Below are 16,700 nucleotides of genomic sequence, written 5' to 3'. Positions count from 1 at the left end.
CACATATTTATGTGCTAAACAACTACCCAAAGTAAATGAAATTGCCTTGCCATTACTCTTTTGGAAACATCCTGTCCTCCCTTTCCATCTACAGCCAGTGTTTGTTCAAATGCCAGTTCTAATCACCAGTGATGGGAATATAATCATCGTCATGATAATGGTGACCAATAATATCTTAAATGTGTCTATAAAAAGTGGCCTGGCCCATCCAAAATTGGCTGATAGAGACACCAGGATAATCATTGCAGATTACAAGCAACTCACTTGCGGAATGCTCTGGTCTGCTCTACTGACACTGAAAGATTGAGTGGATGTGGTAGGGAGAATCCCTTATAAGGTATGGATTGGGATAAATATCCTTTGAGATCACTTCAAGTTCTGAGTTAATTTGAAGAGTCTATAAATCAAGCCTCTCTCTGCCACCTGTATCTCACACCATAAAAAATGTACAGAGCAGTTTATGATTCTCTGACTGAATTTATGCCACTTCATCTTATAATGAATTTACTGTTTCTTGATCATGCCTTGCATTATATGAAATATGTAACTTTTTTCACATGAATTATGATTTCATTGCTATCAAGATGTCCTAGTGAGGAACTTCCTCTACCAATGCAAAGAAGCACCTCATCTGCAAATTGTCATTTTATAGAGTTCCCTAGGGTCACATAGACATTAAATGACTTGCTCAGGGTCACACTTACAGTACATGAAAGAGGTCAAATTTGAAACCAGGTTTTCCTGATTCAGAAACCAATGCTCTATCCCCTATTCCATTTTGACTTTTAAGTAGATATTTAAAAAATACTGCCAATACTCCCAATCTTAAGAGTATTTTATTTTTCTCAGTTACATGTAAATATAGTTGTCAACATTCATTTTCATAAGATTTTGAGTTCCAAATTTTTCTCCCTCCCTTCCCTTTTCCTTCTTCAAGACGACAAGCAATCTGGTAGAGGTTATGTAAGTTCTATCACATTAAACATATTTTCACATTATGAAAGAAGAATCAGAACAAAAGGGGAAATCTTAAGAAAGAAAAAAACAACCAAAAAAGAAAAGAAAATAGCATGGTTCAATCTGCATTCAGATTTCTCAGTTTTTTCCCTGGATTTGGAGAACATTTTCCATCATGAGTCCTTTGAAATTGTCTTGGATCATTGTATTGCTGAGAAGAGCTAGGTCTATTACAGCTAATTATCACACAATGTAAAAAAAAGAACGTTTTTGAAAGAACAAATGAATGACTATCATGGCATTTTTTGGTTTATGCTATTGATTTTTTTAGTGAGGCAATTGGGGTTAAATGACTTGACCAGGGTCACACAGCTAGTAAGTGTTAAGTGTCTGAGGCCGGATTTGAACTCAGGTACTCCTGACTCCAGGGCTGGTGCTCTATCCACTGTACCACCTAGCTGCCCTATGCTATTGATTTTTGATAATTTTGTTTAATTTAATAGTAAAATAGAGGGCAATAACATGTGATGGAAGTAACACAATGTGGAATACTTAGCACTGCAATTAGCACAGTGTCTGGCACATAATAGTTGCTTAATAATTGATTTATTGTTGTTTATTGATTGATTTATTAGAGTATAGATGGCCTAGGTACATCTTTCTAGATCTGTGACCTTGGATAAGTCATTATCCCTCACTATAATATAAAGAACATTTAGAAATAATGGGTCCAGATATGATCATTTACTACGTCCATTTACTACTAACTTCATGTGTTTGTGTTTCAATTTACTCATTTATAAAATGGAGGGTGTGAAGTAGATCACCTTTAATATTCTTTACTGGTCTTTACTATGATCTTTATGGACTTTTTTAAATTAGAAAAATTCAGAAAATAAGATTTGTGCTGCCTATTCCATATCATTGTGAAGATCAAATAAGAAAATATATGGAAGACATTTATAACCATAAAAATCTCTATGTACATCAACTATTATCATGTGACAGAATCATAGAATCTCAGAATTGGAAATATGTCAGGAATAACCACTATGATATTTTTGGTCATCTAGCTTCTGAATTAAACATCTAGTAATGGGAACATATTTCTTCAATGAGGCACCCTATTCTATATCTGATCACTTCTAGTTGTTAAAAAACTTGTCCTTATATATAGCTAATTTTTCGTTCCTATAATGCTCTCCCATTAAGTCTATTTATGCACCCTAGAACCAAGAAGAATACATTTTCTCTATTATAGCCCCTACATGTGTTTTAATATACTTGTGTTGCTCTTCAATATTTTCATTCCTAGGTACTTTAATCCATCCTTTCATACCTTTATTCTCCTCCAATACTATTAGCCTTCTTCAGACTGCACTCTAGTTTTTGATATCCTTAAAACAGAAAAAGTACCTTTTCTTGTAATTGCTTCTACAACAAGGTTTTCTTTCTTTCAATAACACGGATCTTATAATAAACCCATAATAAAATAATAGCTATATAATATTTGACAGTAATAACAATATATAACATTGACACAGCACTTTATGGTTTACAAAAATGTTTCCATTAATCATATCACTTGATCCTCACAACAACTCAATGAAAAAATGAGGTTTATAGTTATAAAGTAATTAGCTAAAAATACATAGAAAGTGTATGAGTTAGAATTCAAACTCAGATCTCTAAGTGTAATGGTCTGGCATATGTATAATGATACAGTACTGGTCTTCCTAATTAGAAACAAGAATGTTATTACACTTATCTAGTACTTTGTAGTCAAAAGGCATTTTAATATTATAAGGCAGCTATCATCAAAATCATTTGGTACTGGCTAATAAATAGAGAGGAGGATCAGTGAAATAGGATAGGCACATAAAAAACAGAAGTAAATTAATATATCAAACTCCTGTTTGATATACTCAAAGACTCTAGCCTCCAGGATAAGAACTCACTATCTGACAAAAACTGCTGGGAAAACTGGAAAATAGTATGGCAGAAAGAGGCATAGACCAACATCTTACACCATACACCAAAGTAATGTCAAAATGGGTACAAATCCTAGACATAAATAGTGATACCATAGGTAAATTAGAAAAAGAAGGAATTGTTTACTTGTCAGAACTGTGGAGAGGGGAAGAATTTATGACCAAAGATGAGATAGAGAACATTATGAAATGCAGAGTGGATCATTTTGACTACATTTAATTTAAAAGTTTTGGGACAAATAAAACTAATGCAAACAAGATTAGAAGGAAAGAAAAAATCTGGGAAACAATTTTTACAGACAATGTTTCTGATAAAGACCTCATACACAAAATATGTAGAGAGCTGAATCAAATATTTAAGAATACAGGTCACTCCCCAATTGAGAAATAGTCAAAGAATATGAACAGGCAGTTTTTAGATGATGGAATTAAAACTATCTACAGCCATATGAAAAAAATGTTCTCAATCATTACTGATTAGAGAAATGCAAATAAAAATTACTCTGAGGTACCACCTCACAGCTATCCAATTGGCTATTATGACAAAAAAATGAGAATGATAAATGTTACAGATGTGGGAAAATTTGAACACTAATGCACTGTTGGTAGAGTTGTGAACTGATCCAACCATTCTGGAGAGCAATTTGGAACCATGTCCAAAAGGCTTTAAAACTTTGCATACCCTTTGACCCAGCAATACTATTACTAGGTCTGTATCCCAAAGAGATCATGGAAAAGGGAAAAAGACCCACATGTACAAAAATATTTATAGCTCCTATTTTTGTGGTAGCAAAGAATTGGGAATTTAGGGGATGCCAAACAATTGGGGAATGGCTGGAAAAGTTGTGGTATATGAATGTAATGGAACACTATTGTGCTGTAAGAAATGATAAGCAGATGGATTTCAGAAAACCTTGGAAAGACTTACATGAATTGATGCTGAGTGAAATAAGAACTAAAAGAACAGTGTACACAGTATCAAAAACATTTTGTGATGATCAACTGTGATGGACTTGGCTCTTCTCAGCAATGCAATGATCCAAGACAGTGCCAAAAGACTTATGGTGTAAAATCTCTCCACACTAAGAAAAAGAACTATGGAGTCTGAATGCAGAACAAAGCATACTATTTTCACTTTTGTTGTGGCTTTTTGGTTATTGTTATTGTTTATTTTTTCTTGTTTTTTTTTCATTTTGTTCTGATTAATGTGGAAATATGTTTAACATGATTGTAATGTACAACCTATATCACATTGCTTAATGGCTTTGGGAGAGAGGAGGGAAGGAAGGGTGGGAGAAAAAATTTGAACTCAAAAAATATCATTACATATAATTAAGAAAAATTAAAATAAATAAATAAATAAATTTTAAACAGGTGTTTATAAATTATATTGTATCATTTCACCTTATGCACATTCTAGGAAGTAACTTATCTAAATGATATTCCATTATTACATTTCATCACATCTATGATTACAATCTTGAAACTCAGCTTTTTAAATTTAATTCCTTTGCTTTTTATGTTGCATCATATATACTTTATCTTTTTTTAGACTGCTAGGCATTCAATAATCCCTCATTGAACAGAACTGAATTTGAATGTCAAGGAAAAAATTGGGAAATTGTCCTTGGTACTGAACCTGCTTGTGAAAGGAAAACTTGTGAAACAATATGAGAGGTTGGATTGATGCTAAGGGACAGATGGTAACTTACGCCTACTTACCTATTTATTTCCAAATAAAAAGATAATGATAAGGTGCCCTAGTTACTGGCTTTCTCCTTACTTTGAAATGTTGAAAAAGCAAAACAAAATAAAACAAAAAGAAATAGTAAAAATGATGCCATATTCCACTCCCTAATCCATGGTCTAGTGTACACCTGTTGTTGGATCAACCCCACCAAAGGAAGGGACATAATAGGTTATAAAGTAGAACACAGAGGCAATAAGGAAATACAAAGAACATCCACTCTGATGTAAATACTGCTCCTGTGAGTGGTACTATGAATAAATCTCCTACCAATAATTACATTGAAGGAATGAAGCAAATGAAAGTAGAAGCACATGTCTGTTTCTCTCTCCAAATATTAGTATATCAAAAAATCAAGGCTCTGATCACTTTTGGTTTAGAAATAAAAAATTATTCACAACTTCATTAACACAATTAACTAGTGCATCAGTGAGTAATACCGTTTTGAGAAACAATTCAGCTAATAAGAAAAACAATTTTATTATTAACTAATATACTCATTTAGACTTCTATTTGTCACAGTTTTTGAAAAGACTTAGAAGACATCTCCACAAATCTGTCTGATACTACTTACTCAGCAGTTTGTTCCAAATTAAATATCACTTATCACTATTTAATGAGTTAATCACAGTAACCCAGTTCTTAAAAGAAAACCATGTTGTTTTATTGATAAATGCTAAATTAGGATGTAGAATATTAAAACAGAGAACTAGAATGTTACAGCAAAAAGTTGTTGGAACATATAACATTTAGTGTCAGAGATAACAGTGACCTTAGATTCTATAATTTCAGAGCTGAAAGAGAACTTCAAAATGGAATATTAAAGCTAGAATAGAAATCAGAAAATCAAGTTTTCCACATGGGATTTGTCAAGTTTAGGATCTCTTTGGAGAAATGGGGTTAACAGGTCCTAGTTGAAAGATACCAGTCAATCATGAGATTTGTAAATAGAAATTTTTGCCAACATGGCATATACCATGAACAGTATCCAAGACAATTGGGAAATAAAATATTCTCAACTGAGTGGGGATGTGGGCAGGAGCAGAGAGGGTAAATGTCATCATGCTCCATGGTAAGGAAACAGACATGGAAAAGTGAAAACAAGCTCACAACTGGGGAAGCCAAATATTGTGTAGTTTATGAGGGAAAGGAACCTATTCTAGTGTAGTATCTAGTAGCATATTATTTTATTTTTTATTGTTTGTTAATTAACTGCTAAGCTTTATTTATATGCTAATGAAGGACTGCAAAAATTCTCATCATGCTCTAAATTCAGCATCCTGTGTCAAAGTCCTGGTTATCCTATCCTAGCTACAGTTCTGCCAACTCCCATATCCTGAGGGGGGGGGGACCCTCTTCTGGTTAAAAAGTGTTATGTAAGCCCTGTGCAAGAAGAAATTATTTTATTCTTTTATTTGCATCTCCCAAACTTAGTTTAATGTCTGACACATAATAAGAAATATGTTGATTGTTTAAATTGTGTTTCCAGAAAAATAAACCAAAGACCCTAATAGATCAAATCAAAGTTTACCAGGGGTGGTAAGGTCCGAAAGATACAATGGGAGGTAGGAATCATGGCATATAGTTCTAGTGTTCAGCTGGAAAAATTAGGATGGGATCAAAGAGAGTGACAGAAGGGAAATGGCTTGTTTAAGATCAAACAACCTAAACACAGCCAGAAGATAATAAAATCTGACCCCACAGATTCATAGGCCAGTTCACTTTAAAATAACTAACACTATTGTACACAGAGACAGCAATATTGTTTGATGAAGAACTGTGAATTACTTGACTATTCTCCATAATGCAATGATCCAAGACAATCCCAAAGGACTGTTGATGAAACATACTATCTACCTCCAAAGAAAGAACATACTGAAGCATGCTATTTTTTACTCTTTCATTTTTTCTTCTTAATCAAGTTTGCTTGTACAAAATGACAAATATGATAATGTTTTACATAATCATACATGTATAAACCATATCTGATTGTCACCTCAGGGAGGGGAAAGGGGAGAGAGGGAAATAGGGATGAAAATTGGAATCCAAAACTATAATTAAAATGTTTATTATTTTTTAAAAGACACAGGGGAAGATGAAGAAAATATAACTTTATATAAATATTATCATTAATGAAAATAAAGGTATGAATAAAAAAGAACTAACATTTATGTGACACCTTAGAGTTAGCAAAATGTTTCAGATCTATTATGTCATTTGACCATCATGTTTTTCTTATGGTTAAAGAGGTGAAATTACATAAAATTACATTCATTGTTTGTTGAATGAAGATATTCTATTCATGGCAAAATCTATTCATATGCATGGAAATCTCTCTTTATTCATCTTACTTGCTGAAATGACTTGTTTGTTTCTATGATAGGAAAACTCCTGACAATATGTCAAGCTGTTTGGAAACATCTGGGGAATAATATTCATTTTCTGTAAGGCCTTGCCAGTATGATGTAGCAAGAAGAATACTGACCTTGGAGTGAGGACTAGCTTCCAGTTTCATATGAATCACTTATTAGTAAGCCATTAATCATATTTTATTCTCAATTTCTTTATCTATAAATTGGAAACAATAATGCTGACACTAACTACACAGTTGTGAGAATTAATTGAGCTAATACATTTGTGAAAGATAGTTGGAGTCATAATGAGTTATGCACATGTGAACCATGACCACAATCAGCATCCATTTCTTCTAATGGAATATATGTTTATTTGAACAGATGGCTGTGATTGAATCAGTCTGGAAAGAGAGAAATGAGTTAGAAAGAGGAAGTCAACTGATTGGGAAAGTTTTCCTTTTTAGTACAAACCCTAGATGTTTAAGGAGAAGTTTGCTGTAGATAGAATTTTCATCTAGGAACAAGGAATTCTTGGATAGGAAGTTGTTTGAACTTACCATAAGCAAATAACTGTACAGATTATTAGACCATGAGCATATTAGCTTATATTTGATCCTCAGCACCATTTATAGATTGGGAAGAAGTCTACATTCATTATTAATTACCTTCCTAAGTCTCATCTAGCCCATGAGGTCACAGCAGAGTGACTAGGAATATGAAGATACTAATATATCAGATCCAAAGAAGCAGACACAAGTAGAAACCAAATGCAAACAGTCCAGTGGATAAAGACACTGAGAGTAGGGAATTGTCCTGGTAGAAACACACTTAAGAGAAACTGGAAAATAACAAAATACTTTTATGATAAAAATCAATTACTTGAAGATGATGGAAGAAAGAAATTAAACACACAGATCTCCTGACACAATTACCCCCCAAAACAGAAATAAAACAAGACCTGGAGCAGCAAAACCCACAAAAAGATGCCAAGATTATTTTCCAGATTAAAGGGGGCAGTACTTGGCTGTGAGCAGAATACAACCCCCAATCATGCCAACACAGACCCCAAACACACTGCATAAGGGGAATTTACCCCCAGCCTCTGAATTAGCTGCAGCAGAGACGTCTTCTGGAACTAAGATTAGTATCAGGTGAGAGGGCTGAATGGCGGCCCAGGGGGTGGAAAACACAGGGGTGTCTGTGGGACCTGAGGAGGAGTTTGGGTATCCCACTGCATTAGGGAACCAGGAAGAAATCTTGAGTCATGGGAGGCCCAGGTGAGAGAAGGGCACAGGCTCCTTGAAGCTAAAAACCTCCACAGCACTCTGCTGCCTGGTTAACTAGCAAATTGGTTTGGGGTTACCTTAGGAACAGAGATAAGGCCAGGCAAGAGAAAAACCTGCCCTCCCTCAAACCAAAATGCCTGGGACCCTCTAAATCTTGACATAGTTTAGCTTGCAAGCATGGCCCCACAGTAAGAGGAAGCTAACAGTCAAGTAAAAAAAACACAGCAAGATGAGAAAGCAAAGAAAGTTGAGAACAATAGAAAGCTTCTTTAGCAACAAGGAGGATTGAGGTGCACCTTCAGAAGAGGATAACAACCTGAGGGCCCCTACATCCAAAGCTTCTAAGAAAAATATGAATTGGTCTCAGGCCATGGAAGCACTCAAAAGGGACTTTGAAGAGAAAGTAGGAGAGATAGAAGGAAGATTTGGAGAGGTGCAGTAAAGAATGGAAAGAGAAAAGAGAGCAATACAGGAGAGCTATGATAAAAAGTCAAGATCTTGAAAAGCTAAATGGAAAAGGAAATAAAAAAAAGATGTTTGAGGAAAATTATTGCCTAAGAACTAGGATTGAACAATAGTGAATTTATGAGAAACCAAGGCACGGTAAAACAAATCCAAATGAATAATAATAATAAAAAACAGAGGGCAATATGAAATGTCTCCTTGGAAAAATAGCTGACCTGGAAAATAGATCCAGGAGAGATAATTTGAAAATCATTGGACTACCTGAAATACATGACCAAAATAAGAGAGTAGACAGCATCTTCCAAGAGATTGTCAGGGAAAATTGCGGTGATATTCTAGAAGCAGAAGGCAAAATAGAAATTGAAAGAATCCACCAATCACCTCCTGAAAGAGATCCCAAAAGGAAAACTTCCAGGAATATTACAGCCAAATTCCAGAGCTCCGAGGTCAAGGAGAACATATTTCAAGCAGCTAGAAAAAAAAAAAAGAATTCAAATACTGCTGAGCTACAATAAGGCTAAAACAAGATCTAGCAGCATCTACATTAAAGGACTGGAGGGCATGGAATATAATATTCCAGAGGGCAAAGGAATTGGGACTACAGTCAAGAATCATGCACCCAGCAAAACTGTGTATAATCTTTCAGAGAAAAAAATGGAACTTCAGTGAAAAAGAGTACTTTCAGGCATTTGTGATGAAAATGCCTGAACTGAAAAGAAAATTTGACTTTCAAATACGAGACCCTGGAGAAGAATAAAAAGTTAAACAGGAAAACTACTTCATGAGGGATATTAAAAGATCAAACTGTTTACATTCTTACATGGTGAAAGGTAAATGAATATTAGAAAATTATCCAGGTATAGGCCTAGGTCACCAGCCTGTGTTTGCCCTCTCTATTAAATCCCAGATGTTTTCTGTTAAGTCTAGCTGTTATAGCTTAATGTGGGAAATTGCCCCCATTTTGACCGAGAGTGGGAATGTGAAGGAGGATACCCTGCTGGTATATTGGCCAGGTCCCTTCTAGGCATATCTCACTGATTAACTGCCTAAGGTTCCCAGGAACTAGCCATTCCTAGGGACTATAAACAATTCCAGAGGTAGTCCTGGGGGGTGGCTCCCCCTCAGGAGTATGTACCGAGAAACTAAAATTTATTTAAACTTCTCTGGCAGTGATCCTGTGCAAAAATTCACTTGGTGTCAATCATAAAATTAGCTCATCATATAAACCACTGTTGATGGCTTCAAGCCACATTTGTTTAAGGTACTATATAAGTCAAAGTAAGCCACCTCTTTGGAGTTTCATCCATGCAGAGGACGCTCTGCCTGGGATATTCCCAATCAGGATTCTGGGAGGCTGTACTGGGACCCCAAGCCAAATGGACTCAGGAGTTGGTGCTTCCCCAATTTGGTGATATATTTCCCTTTAAATCTCTACATAGTGGTTGCTTTTGCTTTAATAGTTACATTTTTAGGCTGCTTAATTTATTGCTGTTGCAAAACTAATATATCTTTTCCTTTACTTTAATGTTCATTAAATCTAATTTTCTTCACCTGGTGTTGGAGTGTCATTTTTGTAGGAGCAACTCTGAACATTATCCTTAATAATACACATGGGAAGATAATACTTCAAACTCATAAGAACTTTCTTAGTAAGGATTTCACAGAAGACACAGGTGTGAACTGAATGTGAAGGGATGATATCTGTAAAGCATTTATGTTTTATTCTTTGTGGGGCAAACAGGGTGGGGTATCTTATGTCTGGGGCCGATTTTGGCTTGGGCCCTCCTGGGTCCACAGCTGGTGCTTTGTCCACTGTGCCACCTAAATAACCCCATGATGACATCTTTAAAATAGGGTTGAGGGGTAGGAGGAATAAACTGTGGAAAGGGGAAGGGAAGAGATGGTGTGTGGAGAAGTAGTTCACATGAAGGAAACAAGAAAAAAACTTATGGAGGGGAGGGGAAGTGGGGGAAGGAGTGAGGGAGTGAGTGAACCTTAATATCATCAGAATTGGCTCAAAGAGGGAATAACAGACATACTCAAGTAGGTATAGTAATATATTTTTGCCCTGAGGGAAAGTGGGAAGGGAGGGGGATAAGGCGGGGTAGAAGAGGGGAAGGAAGAAAGGGCAGATTGGGGGAGAGAGCAGTAAAAAGCAAAACACTTTCAAGGAAGATGAAGATGTTCTGCATTACTGCACAAGTATGACATATTCAATTGCTTGATTTCATAGGGAAGGTTGAGGAGGGAGGGAGGAAGAAAAATTTAGAACACAGAATTAGCTCAAAGACCTTAATCTCATCAGAATGGGTTCAAGGAGAGAATAACATTCACACCCAATTGGGAGGAGTAATTTATCTAACTGTACAGAAAAGTAGGAGGGGAAGAGGATAAGGAGGCAAGGGTGAAAAAAGGGAGTGTAGAAAAGGGGAGGGGACAGTCAGAAGTAAAAGAATTTTGAGGAAGAATAGGTTAAAGGTTAAAAGAAGATATAAAATGGAGTATATATCATGGGAAGGGAATAAGATGGAGGGAAATACTTATAATGATTGATTATAATGGCAAAACGTATGGTACCTACTTTGCTGGACTATTATGAAGAAAATTCTCTGTCAAGTTTAAGGTACTATATACAGGTTATGATGAACAGGATACTATCAGAAAAACCTCGAAAGACCTACATGAACTGAAGCAGAGTGAAATGTACTGTATACAAAACAACAGCAATAGTGTAAGATGATCTGTTGGGAAGCATGTGGTTATTTTCAGCAAGGCAATGATCCAATATAACCCTGAAGGACTTATGAAAATTGCAATCCATCTATAGAGAAAGAACTGATGTTATCTGAAAACAGATGGAAACACATTTAAAAAGTTATTTTTTCTTCTTTGACAATTCCTTAATCCTGTTTTGTTTTTAACTACTTTCTCTCACAACCTAGCTAATGTGGGAATGTTTTCCATGCCTACTCATGTATAACTTATTTTGAATTGCTTGAGTTCTTGTGGGTGGGTGTGGAAAGGGAGGGAGGAAGAGAAGTTGGAACACAAAGTTTTAAAAAATTGAAGTAAAATTTTTTTACATATATTTTTGAAAATAAAGTTCTAAAAAAATCAGTTATTTAACAAGCATTTATTAAGTACCTATTATATGTCAGGCACTATGCTAGATGTCAAAGATACAAATATAATTAATGAAATAATAATTTTTTAAAAGGAGCTTACATTCTTTTTTTAAAAGAAGTTTCGGGGGCAGCTAGGTGGTGCAGTGGATAAAGCACCAGCCCTGGATTCAGGAGGACCTGAGTTCAAATCCAGCCTCAGACACTTAACACTTACTAGCTGTGTGACCCTGGGCAAGTCACTTAACCCCCATTGCCCCACAAAACAAAACAAAACAAAAACAAAACAAACAAAAAAAAAGATTAGAACCCTTTTATGGGCAGCTAGGTGGCTCAGTGGATAGAGCACCAGCCCTGGAGTCAGGAGTACCTGAGTTCAAATCTGGCCTCAGACACTTAACACTTACTAGCTGTGTGACCCTGGGCAAGTCACTTAACCCCAATTGCCTCACTAAAAAAAAAAAAAGATTAAAAAAAAATAAAAGAAGTTTCTGGGACACCCAGTTTGAAATTACCAATAGGCAACTGGGGATGTGGGCTTGAAATTTGTGGGCCAAAGTAAATCTGGAGAGAATCATTGGCATAAAGATGATAGTTAAACCCATGGGAGTTGTTGAAGAAGTTATGGAGAGTGATAGAGAAAAGGAGATCCAGGGTAAAGCCTTGGGAAACACCTCCAAATTGGAGACATGAGATATATGATAAACCTGAAAAAGATATCAAGAAAAACCCATTAGGAAGCTAGGAGGAAAACCAGCAGAGAAAGAAATCCCAGAAATGAGAGGATATCCCAAAGAAGTCTATAGTCAGCAGTATCAAAGATAGCAGATAGATTAAGAAGAATGAGGACTAAGACATAAAAGGAAAGAAGGCATTGCCCAACTGGAACTAACCAGTTGAATCCCCAGTGGGGCAACTATTACTATTCACAGATTATCACTTGTCCTTCATTCTCAGAGGACTAATGACATCAGGAAGGTGATGTCTTGACTTGCAAGTGAATTGGATTTAAGTGACACAGGACTGTGCAAAGTCACCAGCCTCACTCTCTCCTCCAGAGTTATTTGGAGTTCAATGGCAAGACATAGATAAGAATGAGTGAACTACTCGGCAACAACAAGTGTGCCAGACACTGAGTTAAGGACTTTATAAATTTTACCTCATTTGATCCTCACAACAATGCTGGGAGCTGGTTGTTATTATTATGCCATTTTATAGATGATGAAACTTAGGCAGACAAATTTGAGTGACTTTTTCAGAGCCAACATGTAAGCAAGCACCTAAAGCTGGATTGGAAATTAGGTCTTAGTGACTCCAGGTCTAGTGTTAAACTTCCTGAGTTACCTAGCTTCACTCAAAGCATATTCTTAATCTAACAATATCCCTAAATTTTAAAAGTCACAGTCAATCTCTATAAGAACAGGTGTCAAGGTATCCTTCTTAGACACAGAAGCACACATTTGGCCTAGGGGGACAATTCAAAGAGAAAGTTAGAATTATAGATTGAAAAATGATCAGACCTGTCAGGGTCCCTAGAGCATTAAACATGATATTTTGGTGCTGAGAGGTATGTTGAGACATAAATGAAAAAGTTGGAAGAGGTCTTAGTCAACTCAAGTCAACAAGCATTAATTAAGTAGCTACTATTTGCCGGGTACTGTGTTATACTTTGAGGCTACAAAGAAAGTACTTAGAAAGTAGAAGAGAGTATTAGAACAAAAAACAAAAACAACAACAACAACAACAAAACAAATCCCCAAACTTAAGAACAGACTACTTGAATACAGAATTTAGGATCTTTATGTGGCCTTAGTTACCATACCATCCAATCTCTTTGTTGAACAGAGAAGGGTATTGATATCCAAAGAGGAAAAAATGATTTGCCCAAGGGTGCAAAATGACTTACAAGTCTTTCCTGTAATTTTGGCAAGTTTATTTTTTTATTCTGTGAAGCTATAAGGGATGAAACTGAACTAGTATAATACAGTTCCTTGTTGATTATTCCTGTTACCTTTACATGGTAATTTGTAGTTTGGGAGGGAAACAGTTGTATAATAGTATTGTTTTGGGGTGACAGATAGAATCTTTCAGAGGGCTGGGGATTCAATTGAGGAAATAGATGGAAGAGGGGCTCTCAGAGTATGGGGCAGCCTTGATAAATCTGAGGGGGGGAAATCAATGTTCTGGGAAGCACACTGTGTCTTTGTTTTCTCCTCCTTGAAATCCTATAGCAGTGACTTGTTCTTTTATTAATATCTATAACAATGCTCATATGTTTCTTTTGTAGTACACAGGAGAAAACAACAGTTTGAAAATAGTTATTGAGTTTTGGAAAATGTAAAGATACATGCTTCTCTTTCTGCCAGACTTGATACAAATACCATATCTAGTTTAAAATGGTGAACATTTTATTGAAATTATTCACATTTGTATTCCTGAAACACGTCTTTTTACTCTTTCACCTTAAAATTGAGATATTTGTGCAATAGAGGAGTACCAAAAACTGCTGTATAATATTTAATTTGAATGGTACAATGGTACCATTTTCATCCAAAGTGAAATTTAATAATAAGCATTTAGAAGAAGAACAGGAAAAACTGTAGTTTAAAGAAATGGGCAGAAGTGTACCTTTCAGAATTCCCTCCTACACTGAAATTAATTTCTCTAATTTATAATATTTTGTATTCACATATGTGCATATATGTGTACATATGTATACTCACATATATATGTGTATTGTGTATTCATATATATATGGAGAGAGAGAAAGAGAGAGAGAGAGAGGGAGTTTCACCTTAAAAATGTCAGTGTCTTATATGAAGACAGTGACTATTTTTGTCTTTGTATCCCTGGCACCTAACACACACTTCCTGGTACATAGTAGGTACCCAACAAATATTTGTTCCTTGATTGATGTAACAGAATTATTCAGAGCCCATAAAATATAATTTCAGAGCAGAAAAACAGGTGTTCCAATTTTTGTTTGTAGAATAATAACTGGAGTTTTGTATAATTGAAACCTTATGGCTATTTCTATTTCTGTAGATTTGAGCTTGATTCATCCTAACTTTGACACTTAATAGCAAAGCAATTTCTGGCAAAAAATCATCATCTCTCTGTGCTTCAGTTTGCCTATGTATAAAACAAGGATAATCAATTCAATTTCATTCAAAAATATTTAGAAGCACATATTTTGTATAATGAACTCTTTTAGGTACTTGGAATGAAAAAAAATGAAACTTCAAAGAATTTGCAGTCCATTGGAAGGAAATGGTATGTATGCAAAATCAGTCAATTAACATTTATTAAGTACATATTATGTGCCAGTCACTGTGCTAAGTGCTAACAAAGAAAGGCAAAAGACAGTCCCTGCTTACAAGGAACTCACAATCTTGTTAAGGAAGACAAGCCATAAAAAGCTCAAAATGAGGGGAGGTTTTATGTTTGTTTGTTTTTGCTTTGGGGTATGATGAACAATGAAGTCAAGTGGAAAATGATGAGACGTCTGCTGCCCTGGGAACCCAACCAAAATTGAGGATTTGAAAATAATACTCCAGTGTCTACGTTCTTCCCTCTACAATCAGAGGGAGAAAGGGGCCCTAAGGTCAGGAAATATGGAGAAAATTTGAATTCTAGTTGATATCATCTTAGAGGAGCATGAGCTTCTGGCAATCATGAGGTCCAGGAGAGCATTTAGGGTGCAAATGATGCAAAATATAGGGTAATTTGAGGAGGGAGAGAATCTTAACTTCAGAGGATTGTAGAAGTCTTTACAGAGGAGCTGGCACTTCAACTGAATCTTAAAGGAAGATAAGGATTCTCAAAAGTGGAGATTAGGAGGAAGTGAATTCCAGACCTGGAGAATGGAATGAATATGGGCTAATATAAATAGGCGATGGTAAAATTTTGATGCTAATTTCAGGTAAGAGATAGTAGTCAAATTTAGCTAGACCATAGAGAGCATTAAATAAAATAGAACAAAATAAGCCTGGAGAAGTTAGAAATATGCAAATTGTGAATGATCATAACTCAGATTAAGGACTTTTATTTACTCTAGAAAAAATGGGGAACCACTCAAAGTTTTTTTTTAATTATTTATTTTTTAACTTTTTAAAAAAAAGTTGAACCTCAGAAGATTTACATTAATTGGTGCAAAGTGAAATGAGCAGAACAAGGAGAACATTGTATATAGCAACAGCAATACTTTAAGATGATAAGCTGTGAATGACTTAGGTATTCTCGGTAATACAACAATCCAAGACAACTCTGAAGGAATTATGCTGAAAATTATTATCCATGCTCAGAGGAAAAAAAAACCTGATGGAGTCTGAATACAGATGAAAACATACTTTTAAAATTTATTTTTCTTGGATTTTGATTTCGGTCTGTGTTTTCTTTTACAACATGACTAATATGGAAATATATTTTGCATGACTACACATATATAATACATGAAATTCCTTGCCTTCTCAATGAAGGGGATGGAGAGGCAGGGAGAAAATTTGGAACTCAACTTTTATAATTAATGTTAAAATTTGTTTTGCATATACTTGGGGAAAATAAAAAAAAACCCTAAATTAAAAAAAAATAAAGAATCAAAGAGAGTGCCAAAACAATTCTTTTGAGTTTTACATTCTCTTCCTTCCTCCCACCTCTCCCCTACCCATCAAGAAGGCAATAAATATGATATCAATTATACATGAAAGGTCATGGAAAAATATTTCCACATTAGTAATTTTGTAAAAAAAGGAAGAAAAATAAAATTAAAAACTATAATT

Source organism: Dromiciops gliroides, chromosome 2, assembly GCF_019393635.1.
Source record: "Dromiciops gliroides isolate mDroGli1 chromosome 2, mDroGli1.pri, whole genome shotgun sequence".
In the NCBI taxonomy this organism is placed as follows: domain Eukaryota; kingdom Metazoa; phylum Chordata; class Mammalia; order Microbiotheria; family Microbiotheriidae; genus Dromiciops; species Dromiciops gliroides.
This window is presented reverse-complemented; position numbering follows the sequence as displayed.